The sequence below is a fragment of the Neophocaena asiaeorientalis genome, unplaced genomic scaffold (assembly GCF_003031525.2).
Source record: "Neophocaena asiaeorientalis asiaeorientalis breed wild unplaced genomic scaffold, Neophocaena_asiaeorientalis_V1.1 scaffold741, whole genome shotgun sequence".
Classification (NCBI taxonomy): Eukaryota; Metazoa; Chordata; class Mammalia; order Artiodactyla; family Phocoenidae; genus Neophocaena; species Neophocaena asiaeorientalis.
In genome coordinates, this window is record NW_020172792.1 from 252,137 (window position 1) to 265,761 (window position 13,625).

A 13,625-nucleotide genomic window follows, 5' to 3' on the forward strand; every position below is an offset into this window, starting at 1 on the left:
AACAGAATGACAATATCAAAGAAGAGGGAAAAAGAAAAAGCTGGAAAAGGCCCTGGCTGTGGGGTCGTGGCTTAAGAAGGGGCAGGGTTTATGGGGGTGGGGCATATGCTTAGGACCCACAGGGTTGGAAAACGCACTGTGGAGACGGGATGGGGACTTAGGCTCAGTGCACCAGAGGGGCCCAGAAGTGCCTCCGGCCTTGGAGTGTGGAGGACTGGCCCCGGAGCCCAGCAGTCTTCCTGAGGCCCAAGTGGGTGGGAGAAACACCCACTGTGCTCCCTCCTTATCCTCCAAGCCTCCAAGGGTCCCCCTAGGCGTGGGAACTCCTCCCTCTCCCAGCCACCCTTCAGGGCATCAGTCACATCCAGCCTCCACTTCTCCTCCCTCCACACTCCCCCAACATCCTACCTGGTCGCTAGGGGGTTCCTCCCATCTCCTTGGACATTGAGGTCCAAATGAATATTTTTAGGTGTTAAAATGATAGGACAGATACAATTTTATATTTAGCTTTCATTTTATGAAGTTTTTCAAAGTATTTTAATAAAAGGAAGAAAAGTGCTTCCAGTGGTCAATCAAACATGAAAGAGCTGGTAATGAGGCTTGCCTGGGACTTGAATATCTTCTGTACCTAGCAACCTATAAATAAAAAGAAAAGAAAATCAATTTCATCTAATAAATTATTTCCTTTGATTTAAGCCAGAGATTTAAAACCATATTTATTCTGAGAGTGGATGAAAACAGGCAAATAAAGCCCAGCAAATAATTCCTGCTCTTCTAGCCATGAAACTTTTGGCTTGTCCAAAGTTACCCATTAGCTACCTGTGTAAGATCCACTGCCAGCCAATAACCTGCGAATATTCAGGAAATATCCTGAAGCCAGCCAGGAAGGTGTACTGAAATCAGAAGCTTCTGTCAAGTGTAACAGGTGCATCAGTGTACAAGTGTGAGTGCTGGAAGGACAGAAACAGCCTAGAGGATTATAGTCAAAGGATTGTAGTCAAATCCTTCTGCTCTTTAGACAAAATTGAGTGAATAAATGAGCCTGCACTGTATACTTAGTGGAGCTGGAATTTCATGGTTATGCGTATTGTGCTGTGTATCATTTGACCATTTGTCCATTCATCCCACAAACAGGAGCTTCTTGGGTAAACATTAATGTCAATATCCCAAAAAGTGTTCGAAAGTGAGCTAAGAACTATGTTAAAGTAGCTTGGGACAATGAAGGAGCTAGAAGGAGAGTGAAAAATGTCTCCCTGGGGAGCTCTCAGGGAAGCCAGCATTGACCCCTGGGAACTGGTGTTAGGTCAAGTCAGAATCTGATGTCTTCACTAATGATCTGGAAAAGGGAGTGAATGGCTCATTAATAAAATGCACAGTTGAAGTGAAATGATTGATCGGATGCAAGAAAGTAGAGAAATCAGTGATGTTGATAAAATGAGATGCAACTTACGGAAATGCTTGCCCATCCGTTAGACAGAAAATCAGCATCTGAAACTCATTTAATGGGAACTATCAGTTGGGAAAGCATCAGTGCCAGCAGAGACCTGGAGGTGATGCTGGGAAGAAAATTAGACAGGAGATGAGAGGCTGAGCAGGCATGATTACAGTGTCTCTCTGGAAAGACCTCACGACAGCCGGCCTGTGTCCATGTGCTTCCCACAGGTCCTGACACCAAGACACAGCCTCTGAAATCCACTCTGCTGCTGCCTGGTGGCCAGCCTGTCCTCTGCCTTCTGGTTCTGGCTGAGAAGATGGCTCCATGAAGGCTTCCACTTACTGCTCTGCACAATGAGAAGTTGACAATATTCAACATTTTGGTGCTTTGGGGCCAGAATCCAGGCCAAGGACAGAGGTGTGACTCAGACCCAGGACTGAAGGTTAGGAGTATTGCTGGGTAGACCTGGGAATTGCATCCTGATCTCTGGCCTATAGCTGATTATGAGTTTTCTGAGATAAAGTTGGAACCAACCAAAACTCAAACTACTTTTCATTCCAGCATTTGTAGGAAGTAGATCACGAAGTCTCTGCTGTTTGCTACTGTGCATTACATCCATCAGCTGGTGGGCAAACCCTAATTATTCTGAATACATTTGCATCTGGACTCGCACTCGTAGCTTTGTGCTGACCTTGCTTCCGTTGGTTCCCTTATTAGTGGTCACTCTGCTGAGCTCCTGCAGAGACCACTGCTTGTTAGTTGAGAACAGCAATGTTTGCTGTGAGGTGCAAAAGTGGAAAAAAACCCACTATGTTAACCTCATTAGTGTGTATAAATTCTCTCCTCAATACATGGAGTAAGAATCATTGCATTCCTAAATTTTTCCAAATCAAGTTAAATTTGCATGCATTTTTATCAAAGATATTTAATATCTTAATTTACAAGAAGGTTGAGGGATATATTCAATCCAGAGAAATGAAGGAGGGCCTCTGGTCTTTTTTTTTTTTTTTTTCTCTGTGAAAGAGGTACATTTATTTGAACTGATAAGTCTATGCAAATACACTCAGTCACAATAGGGAGCTTCTTAGGCCTGACAATGACTTAAATTCTGAAAAGTATGCAGGACCATTAGAGACCTTCACCCTCATGGTAAACTATGTCCCTTGATATTGGAAGGGGACTTTAGTTCTCCCCTAGCTCCCTGCTCAGGATTAAATGAGAGACTTCAGCTTTGGTGTAAAGCTGTCAGCTGTCCTAATCCAGAATAACATACACAATTTGGACTCTAGGAATGAGGGACACAAGAGAGGGTGATCTAGAAAGTGGGTAGGGACAAAAGTGGGTAGGATTTCCGCTTCTGCAGAAAATGTCCAAGGATGGCAGACTCTAGTTAAGATCAATGGGGTAAGATGTCTTAGTGTGTAAGTAGAGAAATATGACAAGGCAAAGATGACCTTAGCCATCATGAATGAAGGACTCAAGGGAAGGGATGTCTGTGTGCAGTAGACAACTGAATTAGAAAGAGCAGAAATGGAAACCAGCAATGATTCTGGTTAAGCTAGGGCTTGGCTAGCTTAAATGTTCTGTCATTGGACACAAACTTTTCATGAAGAGATCCAATCATTAATGCAACAAACTCAAATGAATTCTAGGTTGAGAGTGGTTCTCTTCTCAAACATGGGGCTGAACCAGTTACTGGGAGAGGAGGGATGGAGGGGTGGAATCTGAGCATCTCAATAAGTCATCTAGTAGCTCTGGACACTTTGGACATTCCTGGGGGATATATAACAGCTCACTATAACAACACAACACATACTGAAACCTGTTTGTTCCCCAAGACGAACACCACAGTGAGTTTTTACCATCTTAGGTTACAGAGATATTATTTAGCCCAGGTTACAAATGGATTTCACAAAAGAGAATTTGATTACATAGATATTTATAAAATGAATGTGGTTAAGAAAAAAGTACAGGGGCTGGAAGTCAAAAAAGCTACTACATTCCAGTCCTCTCTGCTGCTGCTCAGCTGTGTGAAAATAAGGAAATTCTCTAACATCTCTGGGCCGGTTTGTTCATCTATAAAGTGTGATGATGAACCCCTGTTACTCCCTCAGCATTCTCAAGCAGATCCCAAGATGGTAGCTCACTGTGGAAACTTAAAAGCAAACGTAAGATGTGGCACTGAAACAAAATGGACAGCTGCTTGAACTCTAATATAATCATCCATCCCCTCAAAGAGACTTGTTGGCCACTGGCCAGTAAGTATTGTCAAGTGACATTTACTTGTAACTTTTGAGAAGAGTAATTTTCAGATGCTAGTCTTGGAATAAGCTCAAGAGGAGTCTCAGATCATTTCCAGTTTGAATGAACAATTCTTATTTTGGGTTTGGCTGGAGGAGGGGGGCTAGATGAAACTGAGCTGCATATCCTTCTGAAGTCACAAGGAAAAGCCAGCCTTTATTCTAGCAGTGTTTGGTCTGGAACAGCTGCTCCATAAGTGTCAGCCCTATGCCCCATATCATACTTTAAATAATATCACTAATACTTTATCCAAAATACACTTGAGTTGTATATGCTTATTATAGGAGAGAAAAGAACTAATATTCACCAAGTGCCCTCTATGAGATAAGCACTTGCTAGTGTTTTACATACATTCTGTCATTTAATCCTCAAGGCAATTTCAAAGGTAGATATCACTGTCCCCATTTTATAGACGACAAGCCTGAGACTCAGAGTGCTTATGACTTGCCCAAGTTCACACCACTAGGGCATGACAGAGATCTGAAATAAAAATTCAGGTCTTCTGACTTCAGTCCATGCTTTTTTCTCCTATAATATCATGCTGCATAGAAGAAAAAGAAATGAAGGTGAATGAATAGCCAGCAAAGTCAGGGAAAAGGTATGCTACTAGTAAAGAGCTCACCCATTTTATATTATTCTGCAATGTCCAACTTTCAAGAAATCAGATTATGATAGAAATCTTCAATATTAAATCATTACTAAACATAAGCAATCCGTCCTTGATGATCAAGAAGGTGCTTTCAGATCTTTCTCTGCCTTAAAGTTCTCATGAACAAAATTGATGATCAGTGCACTACAAATGTGTGGAAAAGAAAATGTCAGGTAACACCTGCAAGATGCTGGGCACTGTGTGGCTTTTTTCCACTTTTATTACTCCAGGTCAAGGAAACAAATAGAATCTATCAACGTGGTCCTGCCTCTTGGGACATATATTCTAAACATACATCCATTCTTATGCCCAATGAGAAAGAAATCATTGCAAAAGAATCTCACCTTTCACCAAATTCTACCCTTAAAATCCTAAACCAGTCATATCACTGTGCACAATATTTTTGGCAGTCACAGACTCTATCGCGAAGCCGATCAATAAACAACTGTAGAATTTAAGTGGTATTTAAATACCCCCTTTGTTGGGTGGGCCAGACTGCATGAGGCAGTGTGGCTGTGTGGAGGGCCAGAGGTCTGGACACATGGTGAACAGCTTGTTCCTGCCAGAGAGTTACCAAAGCCAAGGTGCTTGACTTGCATGTTCTTCAGTCATCCCAGTACCTATATCCCTAGCAAACTTAAAGCAATGAAATATCTGCAAGCAACCATGTCCAAAGAAAGAGCTCAATAGTTGCATCTCCAAGAAGTGACCAATTCAGAAAGGCATTTCTTGGCAAGCTAGAGCAGACTGGGGTGAAAGTTGTACCGAAGGCTTGAGAAGAGCCTGATGTGTTTCACAAGATTGGGCTCCACCACATAGGCCCGCTCCCCCTTGGCCCTCAACAGTGAGAACAGTGCCATGTTCTTGCCGAAGCCCTTGTGGCAGTACACCTGGGACAGGTAGGTGAGGGTCCAGCGGGCCACCCGGGCAGGGAAAGGTATTGCCGGGGTGCAAAACTGCGAAGCAGGGACCACACTGTACGGGAAGGAAGCAGCTGCCGCAGCTCCAGGGAATAGTGCCGGCCCACAAGCTCTACCTGACCCATGCTGTACAGGAAGAAGAAGAGCATGACGGGTTAGCTAAACCCCAGCTGGCTGGCAAACTGCATATATATCCAGGTTAGTAAGGGCCCCAGCAACATGCCGACACCAACCCACTTCAGGATCCGCATGGGCTCCGGGTGATGTAGTGCTGGAGCCTCGCAGGGTGATAGAGCTTTAGATAAAGTGCATATCTGAGGTGCGGCTCAGAGGCCGAAGAAGGTGCTCCAAGACTGGGAAGATCTGCTCTTCTGAAACGGGGTCATCTTCCACCATCAGGATGTAGTCTGGGTTGTAGGTCTGCAGGGAGGATTCCAGACAACAGATGTAGTCCTGCTTCTCTTTCTCAAACGAATTGGTCATCCTCCGTGCCCTCGTAGCTGTTGACCACAGAGACGTACTTGGACAGCAGCTTGGCATCTAAATGGCTCACGCTCCACTCCACGTTGCACAGGAAAAGTTGGTGCCCCTCGCACTAGGGGCCTCATTGTTGAAGGAGCTGATGAAACTGGGACATGACCTGCAGGACATAGTGGAAGCCAGGTTGCCTGTCCACTGTGATGATGGTGATGACCAGCCAGGGGCGAGGAGTGGCCTGCCAGACGATGGGCACTGAGCCATTGACAGAGAGCAGTGGAGGGCAGCTTCACCCTCTCTCAAGCTTTGCTGCAGGAACTCTTGGTTCATTCGGTTCAGATGCCAGTGGTGCAGGTAGAAGTAAAAGTTCAGAAGCCAGTGACAGGCCAGGGCGGCCAGCAGACCAAAGGTCGCCACCGTTAAGATGAAGAGCTGGACAGCAGTGCTGCCCCAGGAGAGCTTCCTCAGCCTCCGGAGGAGCATGGCAGCTGGAGAGGTTGAAATACTCATGAGGTCAACTTCTGGTCAGGTCTGGTCCCAAGAACAAACCATCCTGGACCACAGGCCAGAATCAGTGCAAGTCAAACCTGGACTCGCACGCGCCCAGCTCATGCCTTTCTGTCGGCCTCACGGTGCCACAGAAGCAGGCGAGGGGTAGGGAAGTGCCCTCACTGTGACATTCAGTCATCCCTGCACGGATGCTGGCCCTGGCTGCGTGGGGGACACCCTTCTGGGGTTCTGGCAGTCCTCCGGCAGGAAGCGGCCAACGCTACGAGTAAGGCCGCAGCGAAGCCTCTGGTCTTGAGCCCATTATGATTGCCACCCAGAGGATCACCTGATATTCACGGTCCTGCTATTCTGTGAACATGCAGTTTGGCCATTGGTCCTACTGAGACTTTCAAAGTGGCAGGACTGTGGGTTCATGCCCCAGGCATCCACGGACCATGCTGTTCAAATCCTGCACCTCCTGAGAATGGGCCAGATAGGTCCACACCAGTCAAAACCTAAGATTAGAAAAAAAGGAAAAATAACTGGTTTGCCCCTTCTCCTTCACCTTCTTGAGCCTAAGCTTTAAAAAGGCTCCTAACCCTGCCCCCAAATAAGGGGACTTTGTTCCTCTAGAACAACAGCCTGCTCACCCTCTTGAGTGGGGAAAGAGAAAACTTTCTCTCTTGTTGTTTAGTAAACGTCTCCATTGTGTCATCCTGCCACATGGCTGTATATGTAGACTCTGAGCTTAAGGCTTATGATTTTTAAACCCTAAAAAAATAGATTTTTCAGGGTAAGATCTGGTTCACTGTTTAACCGAAGTTATGTTGAAAGAAATTATTTTATTATTATTTTCTTAAGTCACTCAGATAGCTTATTTTAAGTTTATGGTTATTTAACGTTCGGAAGAAGCAAGGAGTACTGTGTGAACGTGAATATAAAATACATGCCAAGGTTTAGTTTGCCAAAGAAAAAATGGCAATGGTAGGCAAAATTCACATAGTTCTATGCATTTTAAATCAGAAAGTATACAATGGGTTCTGGACTTGGATGTGGCATTTCAGGGTTAAGGTTACAATTAATTGATTACTGTTACAAAACTAACTTGGGGAACCAAGATCCCACTGGTAGCCCTTCACATCACTTTAGTCCAGGCCTCCTTAACCTTAATCCCTCTTTAGGGCTCTGAGTCCAGGATGCATATTCCTTCTTGTCTTGTGACATAAAGAGATACAGTTTTGAGGCTCAGCCCTCTAGAATGCAGTGATGTAAACGATGCCCGCATGAATTTCAGACAGTCTGGCTCAGCTGTGATGGGCTTAGCTGGGGAGGAACCTTCCCTTGGTTTGTAGCTGCTATTGGAGCTAGAACCATTGTTGTCAAATCATGACTGGATGACCCCGTCCAGCTTTTAAGAGAAAAGATCTGACATTTCCCAACCCCTGCAGCCTTTGCTTCCGTTGTTCATGACATGAAGCCTCCACTCTGGCCAGACCGGAGCCCAGTTCTCTGATTCCTGCTCCAGTGGTCTTTCCCTTGGAGCCATCACAGCGGCTGCTGCTGAGATTACATTTAATGTCACCCTCAGTTAACCTGACAGGATCCAGCTCTCCCAAACCCCTCCTGGACTGAGAGAAAAGAAGAAGCTTAAGGCAGAAAACTGAAAATGGCCTTTATGTTCCTGGCTTTTCCTGCAGGTAAATCTCTCAGAAAATTGCTGTTTTATTGTTTCCAGGCATTTGGCTCATACTATACCAACACAAGCCTGGAAGGCTCTGTCAGCCCATCTATCAGCTTTTACAGGGTGAGGACTTCTGGAAAACATGAAAACCACTCAACAAATTGGAAATGTTAATGACATGGTCCAAGTAAACACCAAATCTTGGACATTTCCTTCCTGTACCTTTCTCCAGCTAAAAATGATATGAAACACTATTGTGAAGGGAACTTTTAAAAAACATATGTGAGTGTGTGTGTGTGTGTGTGTGTGTGCGTGCGTGCACACGCTCAAAGGGGAGAACCTAGTCAAAACCATGGAGAATTTCCAAAGGAAATGAGCCATTCTTTTTCTTTCTGGAAATTGGACTGTAGACAACCCAAACTTATTACAAATTTTACTGCAGTAATGGGTCATCAGATATTTCCCCCTATATAACTGTTATTATTTAATCATTTATTAGTTTTTCTCCACACATCTGAACAGCATGAGTTGTCCAGAAAACAGCATCGATAATTTAGCTGAAAGATAAAAACCCTGTCTAAGTTTGGACTACACTGAGCATTTTTACAAATATTTAATGGGTAATGAGCTACTATTTCCCTGAATAATATGCACCATCACAAGGTAATGAGACAGACTTCCCCTAAACTGCTTCTGGTGTACATTGCATATTAGCAATTTTTAAATGCCCTGGCTTGCCATTTAGACTTTAAACCACTCCTTGGCAAGTAATCCAAAACCTTGGATTCCACTGAGGAACACAGCAGGAAAAAATTGGGTAAGACTGAGTAGTAACTATGCTGTCATTGTTACTGCAGGTTGTCATAGTCACTTTTGCTGCGTTTACTCCAATAAAGGTAAATTTTATCCTAATTCTGTAATGATGTGCCTAGATGTTTTGTTTCTATAAGATTCCCTGTCCACCGCAGGCACAGTGAATCTCTTAATTGCTCCAATGCAGCCACAGTGAACATGTGCCAGAAAAAGATCAGAAATAAGAATTTCATGCAGGCATTTGGAATTGACTTCAGCTGCTGTAATTGTAAACTAAACACTAGTTGTTTTTTTAAATAAGTTGTCTAAGTTAATGTGGCATTACTGTTCCATACATGTTAAGAAGTTGATTTTTAAGTGTACATTCGCACTGTGCTTGGGAAGCTTTCAGCAAATTGTCTGTAGACCTAAAGAAATGTGCGTGTTTTATTTTCACTCAGAAGAAAAGAAAAAAATGTATTTTTATTTGTAAAATCATTATTAAAATCAGGTTGTAAGAAGTTTATGAGGATATTTTACTCAGAATATATGGCACGTGTGGTAGGAACAAAGAGCTACCAAGTGATAAAAGTCTAAAAGCTGCTATCGAAATGGGATCAAAGATTTTTTTCCAGTTCCAATCACCCATCAGTAAGTGGGAAAAGGGATACTCTAAGGGAGTGAATATATCTGTAGTTTGAAAATGTTCTTCACATTAAGATACAAATTTTATTAAAGATGTTGGTAAACAACCTCTTTCAAAATGAATTGAAGTAATTATAGATAACATCTTCATTTGTTCATTATTAGGTTAAACCTTATGAAACTAATATTTTCAAAGGTCAAAATTCGTCAAATATGGGAAATTTTTCTTATGTTAAGCCTAATTTTTCTTCTTTTCATTTATCATTATGTATATCTTTGCTACATGTCAGTATTTGATCTGGGCTTATAATAAAATACATATATAATAAATCCATAGCACAAACGACAGGAGAACAAGGGCTGTGTGACAATATGGGTGTGATCATTGTTTTGGAAATTCAGTCTAAGGGCAACTTCCACAATTGAACAGAAAATCTAACCCAGAATTTCCTGGAAGCCAAAACAAAACTGGAACAAAAATTATATAACTCCTACCTAATAAAAATACATAAATATTCATAGATGAAAGTCAAACTTCCTAGCTATTAAGAAAAATATATCAAGTTTTCATATGAGGTATTTCTAAATTTAATACTTAATATTTATGTAATGTCATATAGTTTATAAATCTTTCTCTTAATGAGCAATTTGATTGAAATTAATGAATCATTTAAGATGTTGAAAAGAAGAATGTGGAGGGGAACTGGAAGTAGCACATCTCTACTACTGGATGAAGAAAGGAGTACTCCTCCTAAGAAGTGCCCTTCCTCCAGGCATCCTCTGATTCATGTACTCAATAATTTGGTTTCTAAAATATGGTTCCATATTGGAAAAAACATTTTATATTATGAATTATTAAATTGATTTTCAGATGAAAATTAAACTAATGAGCACTAGGCCAGTTAATCTGGGTATTTTTTCCCCAAGAATTTGGACAAACAGACATCAAATTTCCAGATTTGCTGAGTTGGGAAACCAAATTTGGAAATGCAAGAAGGTAAAAGCAAACTTGGGAACGTTTTTTATAGATTTACTTCTCTAGACGTTCCCACATCACATTACAATTTCAATATGGGTTAAAGAGAATAATTTTTCCACTTTTATTGAGATATAATTGATACGTAACAATGTGTAACTTCAAGATATACAACATGTTGATTTGACACAGTTATGTATTGCAAAATGATTACCACCATAGTGTTAACTAATACCTGCATCATATTACATAATTACTATTTCTTTTTTTGTGATAAGAACATTTAAGATCTTATCTCTTAGCAACCTTCAAGTATATAATACAGTAATATTAACTATAATCATTATGCTGTACCTTAGATCGCCAGAACTTATTAATATTATAACTGGAAGTTTGTATTCTTTGCCCAATATGGCTCCTTCCCCTCCACCTCCCACCCCCTGACCTTGGCAACCACGATTCTAGTATCTGTTTCTATGAATTTGGCTTTTTTAGATTCCACATATAAGTGACATCAGACAGTATTTGTTTTTCTCTCTCTGACTTCATTCACTTAGCATAATGCTATCAAATTCAATCCACATTGTTGTACACAGCAGAATTTTCATCTTTCTCAAGGCTGAAATATATATATTTTTTTGCTGAACTTTATCCACTCAACTATTGACAGACACCACTTGGGCTGTTTCCATACCTTGACTATTATTATTGTGAAAAATGCCACAGTGAACATGAGAGTGAAGATATCTCTCCATTATCTTGTTTTCATTTACTTCATATATATCCAGAAATGTTGCTTAATCATGTGGTAGTTCTACCTTTAATTTTTTGAGGAACATACATACTGTTTTCCATAGTGGCTGCACCAACTTACATTCCCACCAACAGTATATGAGGTTTCCCTTTTCTCCATATCCTCACCAACACTTGTATTTCTTGTCTTTTTGATAATAGCCTTTTTAACAGTTGTGAGGTAATATCTCATTGTGGTTTCGATTTGCATTTCCCTGATGATTAGTGATGCTGCGCACCTTTCCATGTACCTGTTTGCATTCATATGGCCATTTATTTGGAAAAATGTCTATTCAGTTCCTCTACCAAGTCATTAATTGGATTGTTTGTTTTTTGCTTTTGGGTGGTATGAGCTCTTTATGTATTTTGAATATTAACCCCTTATCAGATATTTGATTTGGGCATATTTTCTCCCACTCCACAGGTTGTCTTTTCATTTTGTTGATAATTTCATTGCTGTGCAGAAATTTTTAAATTGGATGTAGCCCCATTGTTTATTTTTGCCTTTGTTGCCTTTGCTTTGGTGTCAAATCCAAAAAATAATCACCAAGGCTTATATCAAGGAGCTTACTATCTATGTTTACTTCTAGGAGTTTTTTGTTTCAGGTCTCACATTCAAGTCCTTAATCCATTTTGAATTGATGTTTGTGTATGGTGTAAGGTAGGGATTCAGTTTCATTCTTTTGCATGTGGTTTTCTCAGTATCTTTTATTGAAGAGACTATCTTTTCCTACTGAATGATCTTGTTTCTTTGTCATACATTAATTGACCATATATGCATGGATTTATTTCTGGGCTCTCTGTTCTTGTCAATTGATCCATGTGTGTGTTTTTATGTCGATACTGGTTTGATTACTATAGCTCTATAATACAGTTTGAAATTAGGATGCATTATGCTTTGTTCTTCTTTCTCAAGATTGCTTTGGCTATTCAGCGTTTTTTGTGGATCCATAAAAATTTTAAGATTATTTTTTCTATTTCTCTGAAAAATGCAATTGGAATTTTGACAGGGATTGCAATGAACCTGTAAATCACTTTGGGTAGTATGGACAATTTGACAATATTAATTTTTTCAAACCATGAACATGGAATATATTTCTATTTATTTGTGTCTTCTTCAGTTTCTTTCATCAGTGTCTTATAGTTTTCAGTGTACAGATTTTTCACCTTCTTAGTTAAATTTATTCCTAAGTGTTTTATCCTTGTTGTAATGTAATTGTAAATGGGATTGCTTTCTTAATTTCTCTTTCTGATAGTTCCTTGTTGGTATGTAGAAACACAACTAATTTTTGTATATTGATTTTGTATTCTACAACTTTACTGAATTCATTTATTAGTTCTAACAATTTTGGTGGAGGCTTTAGGGTTTTCTATTTGTAATATTATGTCACTTGCAAATAGAGACAATTTTACTTATTCCTTTCTAATTTGGATGTATTTTATTCTTTTTCTTGCCTCATTGCTCTTCCAGTAATGTGTTGAATAAGAGTGGTGAGACTGAGCATCCTTGTATTGATCCTGATCTTAGAGGAAAAGCCTTCAGTTTTTCATCACTGAGTATGATGTTAGCTGTGGGTCTGTCATATGTGTCCTTATTATGTTGAGGTACATTTCCTCCATGCCCACTTTGTTGAGATTTTTTATCATGAAAGGATATTGAATTTTGTCAAATGCTTTTCCTGCATCTATTTAAATGATCATGTGATTTTAATCCTTTACTTTATTAATGTGGTGTATTACATTGATTAGTTTGAGTATGTTGAACCATTCTTGCATTCCTGGAATAAATTTTACTTGATCATGGTGCATGATCCTTTTAATGTATTGTTGAATTCAGTTTGCTAATGTTTTGTTGAGGATTTTTGCATCTATGTTCATCAGGAATATTGGCCTCTAAATTTCTTTTTTTGTAGTGTCCTTATCTGGTTTTTGTATAAGAGTTGTGCTGGCCTTGTCAAATGAATTTGAAAGTACTTCCCTCCTATTCTAATTTTTGAGAGAGTTTGAGAAGAATTGGTAATAATTTTCTTTAAATGTTTAGTAGAATTCACCAGTGAAGCCATCTTGTCCTGGACTTTTGTTTGTTGGTAGGTTTTTGATTTTGGTTCTACCTCCTTACTAGTAATTGGTCTGTTCAGATGTTCTATTTCTTCATGTTGCAGTCTTAGTAAGCTGTATATTTCTAGGAATTTATCCATTTCCTCTAGGTTGTCAAATTTGTTGACTCATAATTTTTCATAGTAGTCTCTTAAGATCCCTGTACTTGTGTGGTGCCAGTTGTAATGTTTTCTTTCATTTATAATTTTATTTATTTGAATCCTCTTTTTTTTCCTGATAAGTCTACTAAAGTTTTGTCTTTTTTATTTATCTTTTAAAAAATTCTTAGTTTCATTGATTTTTTTCTACTGTCATTTTAGTCTCTATTTTATTTATTCCCTCTCTGATCTTTGTCATTTCCTTCTTTCTGC

At 40.0% G+C, this 13,625-nt stretch overlaps 1 pseudogene; it reads right to left on the reverse strand.

Annotated features, from left to right (window-relative positions):
* Window positions 1-5,122: 5,122 nt before the first annotated feature.
* LOC112397424 (transmembrane protein 246-like) lies at window positions 5,123-6,292 on the reverse strand (annotated as a pseudogene).
* Window positions 6,293-13,625: the final 7,333 nt, after the last annotated feature.